The sequence below is a fragment of the Oncorhynchus mykiss genome, chromosome 11, assembly GCF_057628025.1.
Source record: "Oncorhynchus mykiss isolate SJ-2025 chromosome 11, ASM5762802v1, whole genome shotgun sequence".
Lineage (NCBI taxonomy): Eukaryota > Metazoa > Chordata > Actinopteri > Salmoniformes > Salmonidae > Oncorhynchus > Oncorhynchus mykiss.
In genome coordinates this window covers 72,898,201-72,913,827 of record NC_143032.1, presented here as the reverse complement: position 1 = coordinate 72,913,827, position 15,627 = coordinate 72,898,201, and the positions used below count along the sequence as shown (strand labels likewise).

General features: G+C 46.6%; 1 long non-coding RNA gene and 1 pseudogene across 2 annotated transcripts in view; one reads left to right on the top strand and one right to left on the bottom strand.

Moving 5' to 3' along the window:
• LOC149979852 (uncharacterized) overlaps window positions 1-15,627 on the bottom strand; it is a 581,301-nt gene that overhangs the window by 469,958 nt on the left and 95,716 nt on the right. The gene's annotated exons all lie outside the window — the stretch shown is intronic.
• On the top strand, window positions 9,094-10,775 carry LOC149979853 (uncharacterized; annotated as a pseudogene).

Here is a 15,627-nt window from a genome sequence, read left to right as displayed (position 1 = left end):
CGTGATTGTCTCCTCCCGTGTATGATAGTTTTTGCCTGCCTCACTAAGGACGCTTATTCCCTGCCTGTACTTTAGCCTATTGGATTTCCTGTTGTCTACCTATTGCCGGATCTCCAAAACTACGTTACTAGCCTATTCCCTGCCTGTACTTTAGCCTATTGGATTTCCTGTTGTCTACCTATTGCCGGATCTCCAAAACTACGTTACTAGCCTATTCCCTGCCTGTACTTTAGCCTATTGGATTTCCTGTTGTCTACCTATTGCCGGATCTCCAAAACTACGTTACTAGCCTATTCCCTGCCTGTACTTTTACCCTTTTTGATACCAGCTCTCTGTCTCCCCTTGTGTTCATTACAGCTTCCACTTTGGTTTCCCAACTTACGTAACTCTCTGACTGCAAGGGCAAATAAATACCTAAAGATCCTACCAACCATATGATCTGAAAAAGCGTAATACTTACAACTGGAACAAGCGTATCCAGGGTACAGTATATGTAATACCTTAAACTGTAACAAGTGTATCCAGGGTAATATGTAAGAACAGCTTGTTTTAGAGATGTCTGGATGAGATCAGAGCGTGTAATTACCTTGAAGACGTTTTCTCTATGCTACAGGATTAGCCCAAATCCATAAGCATTAACACGGCCACGCTTCACTGCCTTTCTGTGTCAGACATCCTCTCCTCTCTCTGCTCTCCTTGAGAATCACTGTTGTTTTGCTTTTCTCTTGTCTAGTGTATCTGTCTGGAGAGATCTGTGGGATCAAATGAAATCCAACTTTATTTGTCACATGCACCGAATACAACAAGTGTACACAGGGGGCACCGCTACCGAGTCAGTGTGTGGGGGAACAGGCTAATTGAGGTAAACTGTACTTGTAAGTGGGGGTGAAGTCACTATGCATAGATAACAAACATTGAGTAGCAGCAGTGTACAAAATGGAAGGGGGGAGGGGTCAATGTAAATTGTCCAGTGGCAGTTTTATTAGTTGTTCAGCAGTCTCACTGCTTGGGGGTAGAAGCTGTTGAGGAGTCTTTTGGTTCTAGACTTGGACTTGAAAACTGTCTGACAATTTTATGGGCTTTCCTCTGACACCCCCTATTGTATAGGTCCTGGGTGGCAGGGAGCTTGGCCCCAGTGATGAACTGGGCTGTTCGCACTACCCTCTGTAGCGCCTTATGGTCAGATGCCGAGCAGTTGCAATACCAGGCGGTTATGCAACCAGTCAGGATGCTCTCGATGGTGCAGCTGTAGAACCTTTTGAGGATCTGGGGACCCATGTAAAGTATTTTCAGTCTCCTGAGGGGGAAAAGGTTTTGTCGTTCCCTCTTCACTACTGTCTTGGTATGTTTGGACCATGTTATGTTTGGACCATGTGATGTGGACACCAAGGAACTTGAAACTCTCGACTCACTTCACTACAGCCCCGTCGATGTTAATGGGGGCCTGTTTGGCCTGCCTTTTCCTGTAGTCTACGATCAGCTCCTTTGTCTTGTTCACATTGAGGAAGAGATTATTGTCCTGGAATCACACTGCCTGTTCTCTGACCTCCTCCCTATAGGCTGTCTCATCGTTGTCGGTGATCAGGCCTACCACCGTTGTGTCGTCAACAAAAGTAATGATGGTGTTGGAGTTGTGTTTGGCCACGCAGTCGTGGGTGAACAGGGAATACAGGCGAGAATACGAACACACCCCAGAGGTGCCCCAGTGTTAAGGATCAGCGTGGCAGACGTGTTGTTGCCTACTCTTACCACCTGGGGGGCGGTCCGTCAGGAAGTCCAGGATCCAGTTGCAGAGGGAGGTGTTTAGTCCCAGGGATCTTAGCTTAGTGATGAACTTTGTGGGCACTATGGTGTTGAACGCTGAGCTGTAATCAATGAACAGCATTCTCACATAGGTGTTCATTTTGTCTAGGTGAGAAAGGGTGGTGTGGAGTGCAATTGAGATTGCGTCATCTGTGAATCTGTTGAGGCGGTATGCAAATTGGAGTGGTTCTAGGGTGTCCGGGAGGAAGCTGTTGATATGAGCCATGACCAGCCTTTCAAAGCACTTCATGGCTACCAACGTGAGTGCTGTGGGGCGGTAATCATTTAGACAGGTTACCTTCGCTTCCTTGGGCACAGGTACTATGGTGGTCTGCTTGAAACATGGAGCTATTACACTTTCGGTCAGGGAGAGGTTGAAAATGTCAGTGAAGACACTTGACAGTTGGTCCACGCATGCTTTGAGTATAATCCGTCCGGCCCTGCGACTTTGTGAATGTTGACCTGTTTATAGGTTTTGTTCACATCGGCTACCAAAAGCGTTAGCACACAGTCATCCTGAACAGCTGTTGCTTTTGTGCATGCTTCAGTGTTTCTTGCCTGGAAGTGGGCATAAAAGGCATGAATGTAGCTTGTTTGGTAGACTCGCATCACTGGGCAGCTCACGTCTGGGATTCCCTTTGTAGTCTGTAATAGTTTTCAAGCCCTGCCACATCCGGCGAGCATCAGAGCCGGTGTAGTAGGATTCCATCTGAATCCTGTATTGATGCTTTGCTTGTTTAGTGTTTCGTCTGAGGGCATAGCGGGATTTCTTATATGCATCCGGATTAGTCTCCCGCTACTTGAAAGCGGCAGCTCTAGCCTTTAGCTCGATGCGGATGTTGCCTGTAGTCCATGGCTTCTGGTTGGGATATGTACGTACAGTCAGTGTGGGAACGACATCGTCAATTCACTTATTGATGAAGCCGATGACTGAGGTGATGTACTCCTCAATGCCATTGGATGAATCCCAGAAAATGTTCTAGTCTGTGCTAGCAAAACATTCCTGTAGTGTAGCATCCGCATCATCTGACAACTTCCGTATTGAGTGAGTCACTGGTACCTCCTGTTTCAGTTATTGCTCGTAAGCGGGACTCAGGAGGATAGAATTACGGTCAGATTTGCCAAATGGAGGGCGGGGGAGAGCTTTGTATGCATCTCTGTGTGTGGATCACAGGTGGTCTAGGAAATGTTTTCTCTGATTGCACATGTGACATGCTGATAAAAATTTGGTAAAATTGATTTAAGTTTACCTGCACTAAAGTCCCTTGCCTCTAGGAGTGCCGCTTCTGGGTGAGCATTTTCTTCTTTGCTTATGGCCATATAGAGTTGGTTGAGAGCGGTCTTAGTGCCAGCTTCGTTCTGTGGTGGTAAATAGATGGCTAAAATAATACAGATGAGAACTAACTTGGTAGATAGTGAGGTCTACAGCTTATCATATGGTGCTATACCTCAGGAAAGCAATACCTCGAGACTTCATTAATATTACACATCACGCATCAGCTGTTATTGACAAATAGACACACACTCCCACCCCTCATTTTACCAGAGGTAGCGTCTCTGTTCTGCCGGTGCAAGAATAATCCCGCTAGCTCTATATTGTCCCTATCGTCATTCAGCCACATCTCGGTGAAACATAAGATGTTACAGTTTTTAATGTCCAGTTGGTAGGACAATCTTAATCGTAGGTCATCAATTTTATTTTCCAATTTTCCAAATAACAAAATAGCACAATTGGTTGGAAGAATGTAAAATGCCAGCCATGTCCTTCGGTGCCATATTTTCATCTTTTGATGTTCCTGATTTAAAAATATAATTGCAGAAATTCTGGGTTCGAGTCCAGGCTCTGTCGCAACCGGCCGCGACCGGGAGACCCATGGGACAGCTCACAATTGGCCCAGCGTCGTTTGGGTTAGGGGAGGGTTTGGCCGGAAGGGATGTCCTTGTCCCATCACACACTAGCGACTCCTGTGGCGGGCTGGGCGCAGTGCACGCTGACATGGTTGCCAGGTGTACAGTGTTTCTTCCAACACATTGGTGCTGCTTGCTTCCAGGTTAAGTGGGCATTGTGTGAAGAAGCAGTGGAGCTTGGTTGAGATGTGTTTCAGAGGACGCACAGCTCTCGACCTTCACCTCTCCCAAGTCCGTAATGGGAGTAGCAGCTATGAGACAAGACTGTAACTACCAATTGGATATCATAAAATTGGGGAGAAAAAGGGGTTAAAAAAATACAAAATTATATATATATATATAATTGATGTAATGTTGTGCACGTGACAATAAAACAGTAAAGCGTTTAACTATGTTTTTCCTCTTTCTCTCTGGTCACCTCTCTCTGGTCATATCTCTCTGGTAACACCTCTCTCTCTCTGGTCACCTCTCTCTGGTCATATCTCTCTGGTAACACCTCTCTCTCTCTGGTCACCTCTCTCTAGTCACCTCTCTCTGGTCACATCTCTCTGGTAACACCTCTCTCTCTCTGGTCACCTCTCTCTGGTCACCTCTCTCTGGTCACATCTCTCTGGTAACACCTCTCTCTCTCTGGTCACCTCTCTCTGGTCACATCTCTCTGGTAACACCTCTCTCTCTCTGGTCACCTCTCTCTGGTCACATCTCTCTGGTAACACCTCTCTCTCTCTGGTCACCTCTCTCTAGTCACCTCTCTCTGGTCATATCTCTCTGGTAACACCTCTCTCTCTCTCTGGTCACCTCTCTCTGGTCATATCTCTCTGGTAACACCTCTCTCTCTCTCTGGTCACCTCTCTCTAGTCACCTCTCTCTGGTCACATCTCTCTGGTAACACCTCTCTCTCTCTGGTCACCTCTCTCTGGTCACCTCTCTCTGGTCACATCTCTCTGGTAACACCTCTCTCTCTCTGGTCACATCTCTCTGGTAACACCTCTCTCTCTCTGGTCACATCTCTCTGGTAACACCTCTCTCTCTCTGGTCACCTCTCTCTGGTCATATCTCTCTGGTAACACCTCTTTCTCTCTGGTCACCTCTCTCTGGTCATATCTCTCTGGTAACACCTCTTTCTCTCTGGTCACCTCTCTCTGGTCACATCTCTCTGGTAACACCTCTCTCTCTCTGGTCACCTCTCTCTGGTCATATCTCTCTGGTAACACCTCTCTCTCTCTGGTCACCTCTTTCTGGTCATATCTCTCTGGTAACACCTCTTTCTCTCTGGTCACCTCTCTCTAGTCACATCTCTCTGGTAACACCTTTTTCTCTCTGGTCATATCTCTCTGGTAACACCTCTTTCTCTCTGGTCACATCTCTCTGGTAACACCTCTTTCTCTCTGGTCACCTCTCTCTAGTCATATCTCTCTGGTAACACCTCTTTCTCTCTGGTCACCTCTCTCTGGTCTTATCTCTCTGGTAACACCTCTCTCTCTCTGGTCACCCCTCTCTAGTCACATCTCTCTGGTAATACCTCTTTCTCTCTGGTCACCTCTCTCTGGTTATATCTCTCTGGTAACACCTCTCTCTCTCTGGTCACCTCTCTCTAGTCACATCTCTCTGGTAACACCTCTCTCTCTCTGGTCACCTCTCTGGTAACACCTCTCTCTCTCTGGTCACCTCTCTCTAGTCACATCTCTCTGGTAACACCTCTCTCTCTGGTCACCTCTCTCTGGTCACATCTCTCTGGTAACACCTCTCTCTCTCTGGTCACCTCTCTCTGGTCACATCTCTCTGGTAACACCTCTCTCTCTCTGGTCACCTCTCTCTGGTCATATCTCTCTGGTAACACCTCTCTCTCTCTGGTCACCTCTCTCTAGTCACCTCTCTCTGGTCACATCTCTCTGGTAACACCTCTCTCTCTCTGGTCACCTCTCTCTGGTCACCTCTCTCTGGTCACATCTCTCTGGTAACACCTCTCTCTCTCTGGTCACATCTCTCTGGTAACATCTCTCTCTCTCTGGTCACCTCTCTCTGGTCATATCTCTCTGGTAACACCTCTTTCTCTCTGGTCACCTCTCTCTGGTCATATCTCTCTGGTAACACCTCTTTCTCTCTGGTCACCTCTCTCTGGTCATATCTCTCTGGTAACACCTCTTTCTCTCTGGTCACCTCTCTCTGGTCACATCTCTCTGGTAACACCTCTCTCTCTCTGGTCACCTCTCTCTGGTCATATCTCTCTGGTAACACCTCTCTCTCTCTGGTCACCTCTTTCTGGTCATATCTCTCTGGTAACACCTCTTTCTCTCTGGTCACCTCTCTCTAGTCACATCTCTCTGGTAACACCTTTTTCTCTCTGGTCATATCTCTCTGGTAACACCTCTTTCTCTCTGGTCACATCTCTCTGGTAACACCTCTTTCTCTCTGGTCACCTCTCTCTAGTCATATCTCTCTGGTAACACCTCTTTCTCTCTGGTCACCTCTCTCTGGTCTTATCTCTCTGGTAACACCTCTCTCTCTCTGGTCACCCCTCTCTAGTCACATCTCTCTGGTAATACCTCTTTCTCTCTGGTCACCTCTCTCTGGTTATATTTCTCTGGTAACACCTCTCTCTCTCTGGTCACCTCTCTCTAGTCACATCTCTCTGGTAACACCTCTCTCTCTCTGGTCACCTCTCTGGTAACACCTCTCTCTCTCTGGTCACCTCTCTCTAGTCACATCTCTCTGGTAACACCTCTCTCTCTGGTCACCTCTCTGGTAACACCTCTCTCTCTCTCTGGTCACCTCTCTCTAGTCACATCTCTCTGGTAACACCTCTTTCTCTCTGGTCATCTCTTTCTGGTCATCAATCTATTTCTCTGGTCGCATCTCGCTCTCTCTGGTCTCCTCTCTCTGGTCTCCTCTCTCTCTCTGGTTGCATCTCTCTCTCTCTGGTCTCCTTTCTCTCTCTGATCAACTCTCTTTTTATCGGTGGTTATCTCTCTCTCTGGACAACTCTCTCCGGTCACCTCTTTTTCTCTCTGGTTACTTCTTTCTCTCTGGTCATATATGTCTCTCTGCGGGCACAACTCTCTCTGCGGTCATATCTCACTTTCTGGTCATCTTTCTCCTTCTGTTCACCTCTCTCTCTGTTCACCTCTCTCTGTTCACCTCTCTCTCTGGTCACTTCTCTGTGTCTTGTCACATGTCTTTCTGGTCAACTCTCTCACTGGTGACCTCTTTCTGTTTACCTCTCTCTCACTCTGTACTTCTCTCTCTGATTACCTCTCTCTTTCTGACCACATCTCTCTTTTCACCTCTCTTTCTCTGTGGTCACCTCTCTCTCTCTCTTTCTCTGATCACCTCTCTCTGGTCACCTCTCTCTGGTCAACTATTTCTATTTCTGGTCATCTCTCTTTCTCTGGTCATCTCTCTCTCTGGTCATCTCTGTTTCTGGTCACCTCTCTCGCTGATCACATCTTTCTCTGGTCACTCTCTTTCTGGTCACATCTCTTTCTCTCTGATCACATCTCTCTCTGGTCACCTCTTTCTGATAACCTCTTTCTCTATCTCTGGTCATGTCTCTAAGTGGTCATCTCTCTCTTTTGGGTCACTTCTGTCTCTCTGGTCACCTCTTTCTCTCTGGTCACCTCTTTCTCTCTCTGCTCACATCTTTCTCTCACTCTGGTCACCTATCTCTCTGGTTACCTCTCTCTGGTCAACTATCTTTATGGTTACCCCTCTCTCTCTGGTCATCTCTCTCTCTCTGGTCACCTTTCTCTCTGGTCATCTCTCTTTCTCTCTGGTCTCCTCTCTCTGGTCTCCTCTCTCTCTCTTTTCATCTCTCTCTTTCTGGTCTCCTCTCTCTCTCTCTGGTCATCTTGTCACACCCTGATCAGTTTCCCCTGTCCTTGTTATTGTCTCCACCCCCTCCAGATGTCGCTTGTTTTCCCTGGTGTATTAAATCCCTGTGTTTCCTGTCACTCTGTGCCAGTTCGTCTTGTATGTTCCAAGTCAATCAGTGTGTTTTCCCATGCTCCTGCCTTTTCTATTCTCTTTTACAAGTCCTCCTGGTTTTGACACTTGCCTGTTTTCTGGACTCTCTACCCGCCTGCCTGACCATTCTGCCTGCACTGACCTCGAGCATGCCTGACCATTCTGCCTGTACTGACCTCGAGCCTGCCTGACCATTCTGCCTGCACTGACCTCGAGCCTGCCTGACCATTCTGCCTGTACTGACCTCCAGCCTGCCTGACCATTCTGCCTGCACTGACCTCGAGCATGCCTGACCATTCTGCCTGTACTGACCTCCAGCCTGCCTGACCATTCTGCCGGCCCTGACCTTGAGCCTGCCTGCCACACTGTACCTCCTGGACTCTGAACTGGTTTTGACCTTTTGCCTGTCCAAAACCATTGTCTTGCCAATCCCTTTTGGATATAATAAATATCAAAAACTCAAACCATCTACGTCCTGTGTCTGCATCTGGGTCTCGCCTTGTGTCCTTATACATCTCTCTTTCTCTGGTCTCCTCTCAATCTAATTTAAGGGGCTTAATTGGCATGGGAAACATATGTTAATATTGCCAAAGCAAGTGAATTAGATTATATACAAAAGTGAAATAAACAAAAATTGAACAGTAAACATTATTATCACAGAAGTTCCAGAAGAGTAAAGACATTACAAATGTCATTATGTATATACACAGTGTTGTAATGATGTGCAAATGGTTAAAGTACAAAATGGAAAATAAATGTGATGTCACACTGTGGTATTTCACCCGGTAGATAAGGGAGTTAATCAAAATCGGGTTTGTTTTCGAATTCTTTGTGAATCTGTGTAATCTAAGGGAAATATGTGTCTCTAATTTGGTGATACATTTGGCAGGAGGTTAGGAAGTGCAGCTCAGTTTCAACCTCATTTTGTGGGCAGTGTGCACACAGCCTGTCTTCTCTTGAGCGCCAAGTCTGCCCACTGCGGCCTTTCTCAATAGCAAGGCTATGCTCACTGAGTCTGTACATAGTCAAAGTTTGGGACAGTCACTGTGGTCAGGTATTCTGCCACTGTGATCTCTCTCTCGCTCTCGCTCTCTGGTCACCTCTCTCGTTCTCTGGTCGCCTCTCTGGTTGCCTCTCTCGCTCTCTGGTCACCTCTCTCGCTCTCTGGTCGAATCTCTCTCTCTCTCTCTCTCTCTCTCCTCTCCTCTCCTCTCCTCTCCTCTCCTCTCCTCTGGTCGCATCTCTCTCTCTCTCTCTCTGGTCACATCTCTCTCTGGTCGCATCTCTCGCTCTCTGGTCGCATCTCTCGCTCTCTGGTCGCATCTCTCGCTCTCTGGTTGCATCTCTCGCTCTCTGGTCGCATCTCTCTCTCTCTCGCTCTCTCATCTCTCGCTCTCTCGTCGCATCTTTTTTTCCAAGATGGCGTAGCAGTCAGACATCCTTTGTTCTCATCTTGTCCCATGTATATATATATTTTATATCTTTTTAGCTTTTTCTATAGCATATCTTTTTATATATTTTTTCTAAAAACTCAACTTCAAAACACTCTCCTGCAACCTGCCTCACCAAATGTGGTGCGGATCTTTCAAAAGTATTATTCACCTCGTATCCAAAATCCACAACAGAAGCTAGCCTCAAGTTAGCCAGCTCACTAGCTAACGTTAGTATTCAGCTAACCACGGCTAGCGGTCATCAGCTATCCTTTAGCTCGGAAAGCTATCGTCAGTTTTGTACAACGCGACTTAGACCAGAGCATACCGGACCTATTTTCTCTCCATATCCCCGGATTTCTACTGCAAGCTCTGGACATTTATACCTGGATCTTGCAGCTACCTAGCTGCTATCCAAGTGACTATTGGCTAACGCCGATTCCAGAGCAAACACCAATCATCCCGGAGCTAGCCACCTGAAAAGATCCATCAGCCACTCCTGGGCTACAATGACCTATCCGGACCCGTTTTACTGTCGATGCGGAGCCCCACCGGGCCTTAACGACTGGACTACCAATGTTATCTGCCCGAGGGAGTTATTCAACTGGCCCCTCCATCACGACGTACCTGAACGCCCATCTGCTAACTGAGGCCCGCTAATCATTAGCTGTCTTGAGCATATCGGCTGCCATCTGAACACGTCTATCAAACAATTATCTTGGGCCACTATAACTATAACCATTTTGACAATTGGATTGGTCCCCTCTACCACACGGAACCCCACTAATCTACCGACGGAAACGCACGGGGTGGCTAAAAACCAACCTCCATCTTCTGCTAGCTTGCTACCCATGGCTCGGCTAGCTGTCTGAATCGCCGTGACCCCAACCAACCTCACTACTCACTGGACCCTTATGATCACTCAGCTAAGCATGCCTCTCCTTAATGTCAATATGCCTTGTCCATTGCTGTTCTGGTTAGAGTTTATTGGCTTATTTCACTGTAGAGCCTCTAGCCCTGCTCATTATACCTTATCCAACCCTTCAGTTCCACCACCCACACATGCAATGACATCACCTGGTTTCAATTATGTTTCTAGAGACAATTTCTCTTTCATCATCACTCAATGCCTAGGTTTACCTCCACTGTATTCACATCCTACCATACCTTTGTCTGTACACTATACCTTGAATCTATTTTATCACCCCCAGAAACCTGCTTCTTTTACTCTCTGTTCCGGATGTCCTAGACGTCCAATTCTCATGGCTTTTAGCCGTAACCTTATCCTACTCCTCCTCTGTTCCTCTGGTGATGTAGAGGTGAATCCAGGCCCTGCAATGCCTAGCTCCACTCCTATTCCCCAGGCCCTCTCTTTGGATGACTTCTGTCAACGTAAAAGCCTTGGTTTCATGCATGTAAGCATTAGAAGCCTCTTCCTTAAGTTTGTTTTATTGACTGCTTTAGCACACTCTGCCAACCCGGATGTCTTAGCCGTGTCTGAATCCTGGCTTAGGAAGACCACCAATAACTCTGAAATCTCCATCCCTAACTACAACATTTTCAGACAAGATAGAACGGCCAAAGGGGGCTGTGTTGCAATGTACTGCAGAGATAGTTCTATCCTACTATCCAGGTCTGTACCCAAACAATTTGAACTTCTACTTTTAAAAATCCACCTCTCTAAAAACAAGTCTCTCACTGTTTCCGCCTGCCACAGACCACGCTCTGCACCCAGCTGTGCTCTGGATACCATAAGTGAACTGATTGCCCCCCATCTATCTTCTTAGCTGATGCTAGGTGACCTAATCTGTGACATGCTTAACACCCTGGCCATCCTACAACCTAAGCTTGATGCCATCAATCTCACACAAATTATCAATGAACCTACCAGGTACAACCCCAAAGCCGTAAACACGGGCACCCTCATAGATATCATCCTAACCAACTTGCCTTCTAAATACACCTCTGCTGTTTTCAACCAAGATCTCAGTGATCACTGCCTCATTGCCTGCATCCGTAATGGGTCAGTGGTCAAACGACCTCCACTCATCACTATTAGTTTACATTGGCGCGTGCAGTAATGTTTTGATTCCAAACATCCGGTGATTTTGCAGAAATGCTCATAATAAACATTGATAAAAGATACAACTGTTATTCACAGAATTAAATATAGACTTCTCCTTAATGCAACCGCTGTGTCAGACTTTAAAAATAAAACTGAGAACGGCGCTCAGAACCCAAAAACAGCCAGAGGAATATCCACCATTTTGGAATCAACAGAAGTTAGAAAAAACACTATGAATATTCACTTACCTTCCTCAGAAGGCACTCGCAGGAATCCCAGTTCGACAATAAATTACTGATTTGTTCCATAAAGTCCATAATTTATGTCCAAATAGCCACTTGTTAGCGTGTTCAGCCCAGTAATCCATCTTCATGAGGCGCAGGCACTTCGTCCAGACAAATATTCAAAAAGTTCTGTTACAGCCCTTTAGAAACATGTCAAATGATGTAAGGAATCAATCTGTAGGATGTTTTTAATATAAAATATAATAATTAATATAAAACATCAAATAATGTTCCAAACTAAATTTTATCAGCATATCGATTGCGCAACCAGGGGTGGAAAGACCTTGGATCATTGTTACTCTAACTTCCGCGACGCATATAAGACCCTGCCCCGCCCCCCTTTCGGAAAAGCTGACCACGACTCCATTTTGTTGATCCCTGCCTACAGACAGAAACTAAAACAAGAGGCTCCCACGCTGAGGTCTGTCCAACGCTGGTCCGACCAAGCTGACTCCACACTCCAAGACTGCTTCCATCACGTGGACTGGGACATGTTTCGTATTGCGTCAGACAACAACATTGACGAATACGCTGATTCGGTGTGCGAGTTCATTAGAACGTGCGTTGAAGATGTCGTTCCCATAGCAACGATTAAAACATTCCCTAACCAGAAACCGTGGATTGATGGCAGCATTCGCGTGAAACTGAAAGCGCGAACCACTGCTTTTAATCAGGGCAAGGTGTCTGGTAACATGACCGAATACAAACAGTGCAGCTATTCCCTCCGCAAGGCTATCAAACAAGCTAAGCGTCAGTACAGAGACAAAGTAGAATCTCAATTCAACGGCTCAGACACAAGAGGCATGTGGCAGGGTCTACAGTCAATCACGGACTACAGGAAGAAATCCAGCCCAGTCACGGACCAGGATGTCCTGCTCCCAGGCAGACTAAATAACTTTTTTGCCCACTTTGAGGACAATACAGTGCCACTGACACGGCCTGTAACGAAAACATGCGGTCTCTCATTCACTGCAGCCTAGGTGAGTAAGACATTTAAACGTGTTAACCCTCGCAAGGCTGCAGGCCCAGACGGCATCCCCAGCCGCGCCCTCAGAGCATGAGCAGACCAGCTGGCCGGTGTGTTTACGGACATATTCAATCAATCCCTATACCAGTCTGCTGTTCCCACATGCTTCAAGAGGGCCACCATTGTTCCTGTTCCCAAAAAAGCTAAGGTAACTGAGCTAAACGACTACCGCCCCGTAGCACTCACTTCCGTCATCATGAAGTGCTTTGAGAGACTAGTCAAGGACCATATCACCTCCACCCTACCTGACACCCTAGACCCACTCCAATTTGCTTAGCGCCCAAATAGGTCCACAGACGATGCAATCTCAACCACACTGCACACTGCCCTAACCCATCTGGACAAGAGGAATACCTATGTGAGAATGCTGTTCATTGACTACAGCTCGGCATTCAACACCATAGTACCCTCCAAGCTCGTCATCAAGCTCGAGACCCTGGGTCTCGACCCCGCCCTGTGCAACTGGGTACTGGACTTCCTGACGGGCCGCCCCCAGGTGGTGAGGGTAGGCAACAACATCTCCTCCCCGCTGATCCTCAACACTGGGGCCCCACAAGGGTGCGTTCTGAGCCCTCTCCTGTACTCCCTGTTCACCCACGACTGCGTGGCCACGCACGCCTCCAACTCAATCATCAAGTTTGCGGACGACACAACAGTGGTAGGCTTGATTACCAACAACGACGAGACGGCCTACAGGGAGGAGGTGAGGGCCCTCGGAGTGTGGTGTCAGGAAAATAACCTCACACTCAACGTCAACAAAACTAAGGAGATGATTGTGGACTTCAGGAAACAGCAGAGGGAACACCCCCCTATCCACATCGATGGAACAGTAGTGTAGAGGGTAGCAAGTTTTAAGTTCCTCAGCATACACATCACAGACAAACTGAATTGGTCCACTCACACAGACAGCATTGTGAAGAAGGCGCAGCAGCGCCTCTACAACCTCAGGAGGCTGAAGAAATTTGGCTTGTCACCAAAAGCACTCACAAACTTCTACAGATGCACAATCGAGAGCATCCTGGCGGGCTGTATCACCGCCTGGTACGGCAACTGCTCCGCCCTCAACCGTAAGGCTCTCCAGAGGGTAGTGAGGTCTGCACAACGCATCACCGGGGGCAAACTACCTGCCCTCCAGGACACCTACACCACCCGATGTCACAGGAAGGCCATAAAGATCATCAAGGACATCAACCACCCGAGCCACTGCCTGTTCACCCCGCTATTATCCAGAAGGCGAGGTCAGTACAGGTGCATCAAAGCTGGGACCGAGAGACTGAAAAACAGCTTCTATCTCAAGGCCATCAGACTGTTAAACAGCCACCACTAACATTGAGTGGCTGCTGCCAACACACTGACACTGACTCAACTCCAGCCACTTAAATAATGGGAATTGATGGGAAATGATGTAAATATATCACTAGCCACTTTAAACAATGCTACCTTATATAATGTTACTTACCCTACATTATTCATCTCATATGCATACGTATATACTGTACTCTATATCATCGACTGCATCCTTATGTAATACATGTATCACTAGCCACTTTAACTATGCCACTTTGTTTACATACTCATCTCATATGTATGTATACTGTACTCGATACCATCTACTGTATCTTGCCTATGCTGCTCTGTACCATCACTCATTCATATATCCTTATATACATATTCTTTATCCCCTTACACTGTGTACAAGACAGTAGTTTTGGAATTGTTAGTTAGATTACTTGTTGGTTATTACTGCATTGTCGTAACTAGAAGCACAAGCATTTCGCTACACTCGCATTAACATCTGCTAACCATGTGTATGTGACAAATAAAATTTGATTTGATTTGATTTGATTTGAACCAGAGAATTCCTTTGTCTTCAGAAAAGCACTGGAACGAGAGGTAACTCTGTTGGGAGCGCGAGTCATGAGACCAAGGCACTCTGCCAGACCACTGACTCAAAGAGGTCTCATGAACCACTCCTTCATAGTAGAATTCTCATTCAAGTTTCTAAAGACGGTTGACATCTTGTGGAAGCCTTAGGAAGTGCAACTTTATCCATATCTCAACGTGTATTCGGTAGGCCAAGCTTTGAAAAACTACAAACCTCAGATGTCCCACTTCCTGGTTGGATTTTTCTCAGGTTTTCACCTGCCACATGAGTTCTGTTATATTCACAGACATCATACAAACAGTTTTAGAAACTTCAGAGTGTTTTCTATCCAATACTAATAATAATATGCATATATTAGCATCTGGGACAGAGTAGGAGGCAGTTCACTCTGGGCACGCTATTCATCCAAAAGTGAAAATGCTGCCCCCAATCCCAAAAGAGTTTTAACCAACACAAAAACATCCTGTGGAATTCTGCATTAGCATCGAACAGCCCCGGTGAAATGCAACTTTTCAGGGAAGTTAGAAACCAATATACACAGGCAGTTATAAAAGCCAAGGCTAGCTTTTTCAAGCAGAAATTTGCTTCCTGCAACACAAACTCAAAAACGTTCTGGGACATTGTAAAGTCCATGGAGAATAAGAGCACCTCCTCCCAGCAACCCACTGCACTGAGAATAGGAAACCCTGTCACCACTGATAAATCCACTAAAATTGAGAATTTCAATAAGCACTTTTCTACGGCTGGCCATGCTTTCCAGCTGGCAACCCTTACCTGGGTCAACAGCACTGCACCCCACACAGCAACTCGCCCTATTACTAGCCTGCTCAACCTCTCATTTGTGTCGTCTGAGATTCCCAAAGATTGGAAAGCAGCTGCGGTCATCCCCTCTTCAAAGGGGGGGGACACTCTTGACCCAAACTGCTACAGACCTATATATATCCTACCCTGCCTTTCTAAGGTCTTCTAAAGCCAAGTTAACAAACAGATCACCGACCATTTCTAATCCCCCCGTACCTTCTCCGCTATGCAATCAGGTCTCAGAGCAGGTCATGGGTGCACCTCAGCCACGCTCATGTCCTACATGATATATTAACCACCATCGATAAGAAACAATACTGTGCCGCCTGGTTCACCAACTACAGTGCCTTGCGAAAGTATTCGGCCCCCTTGAACTTTGCGACCTTTTGCCACATTTCTGGCTTCAAACATAAAGATATAAAACTGTATTTTTTTGTGAAGAATCAACAACAAGTGGGACA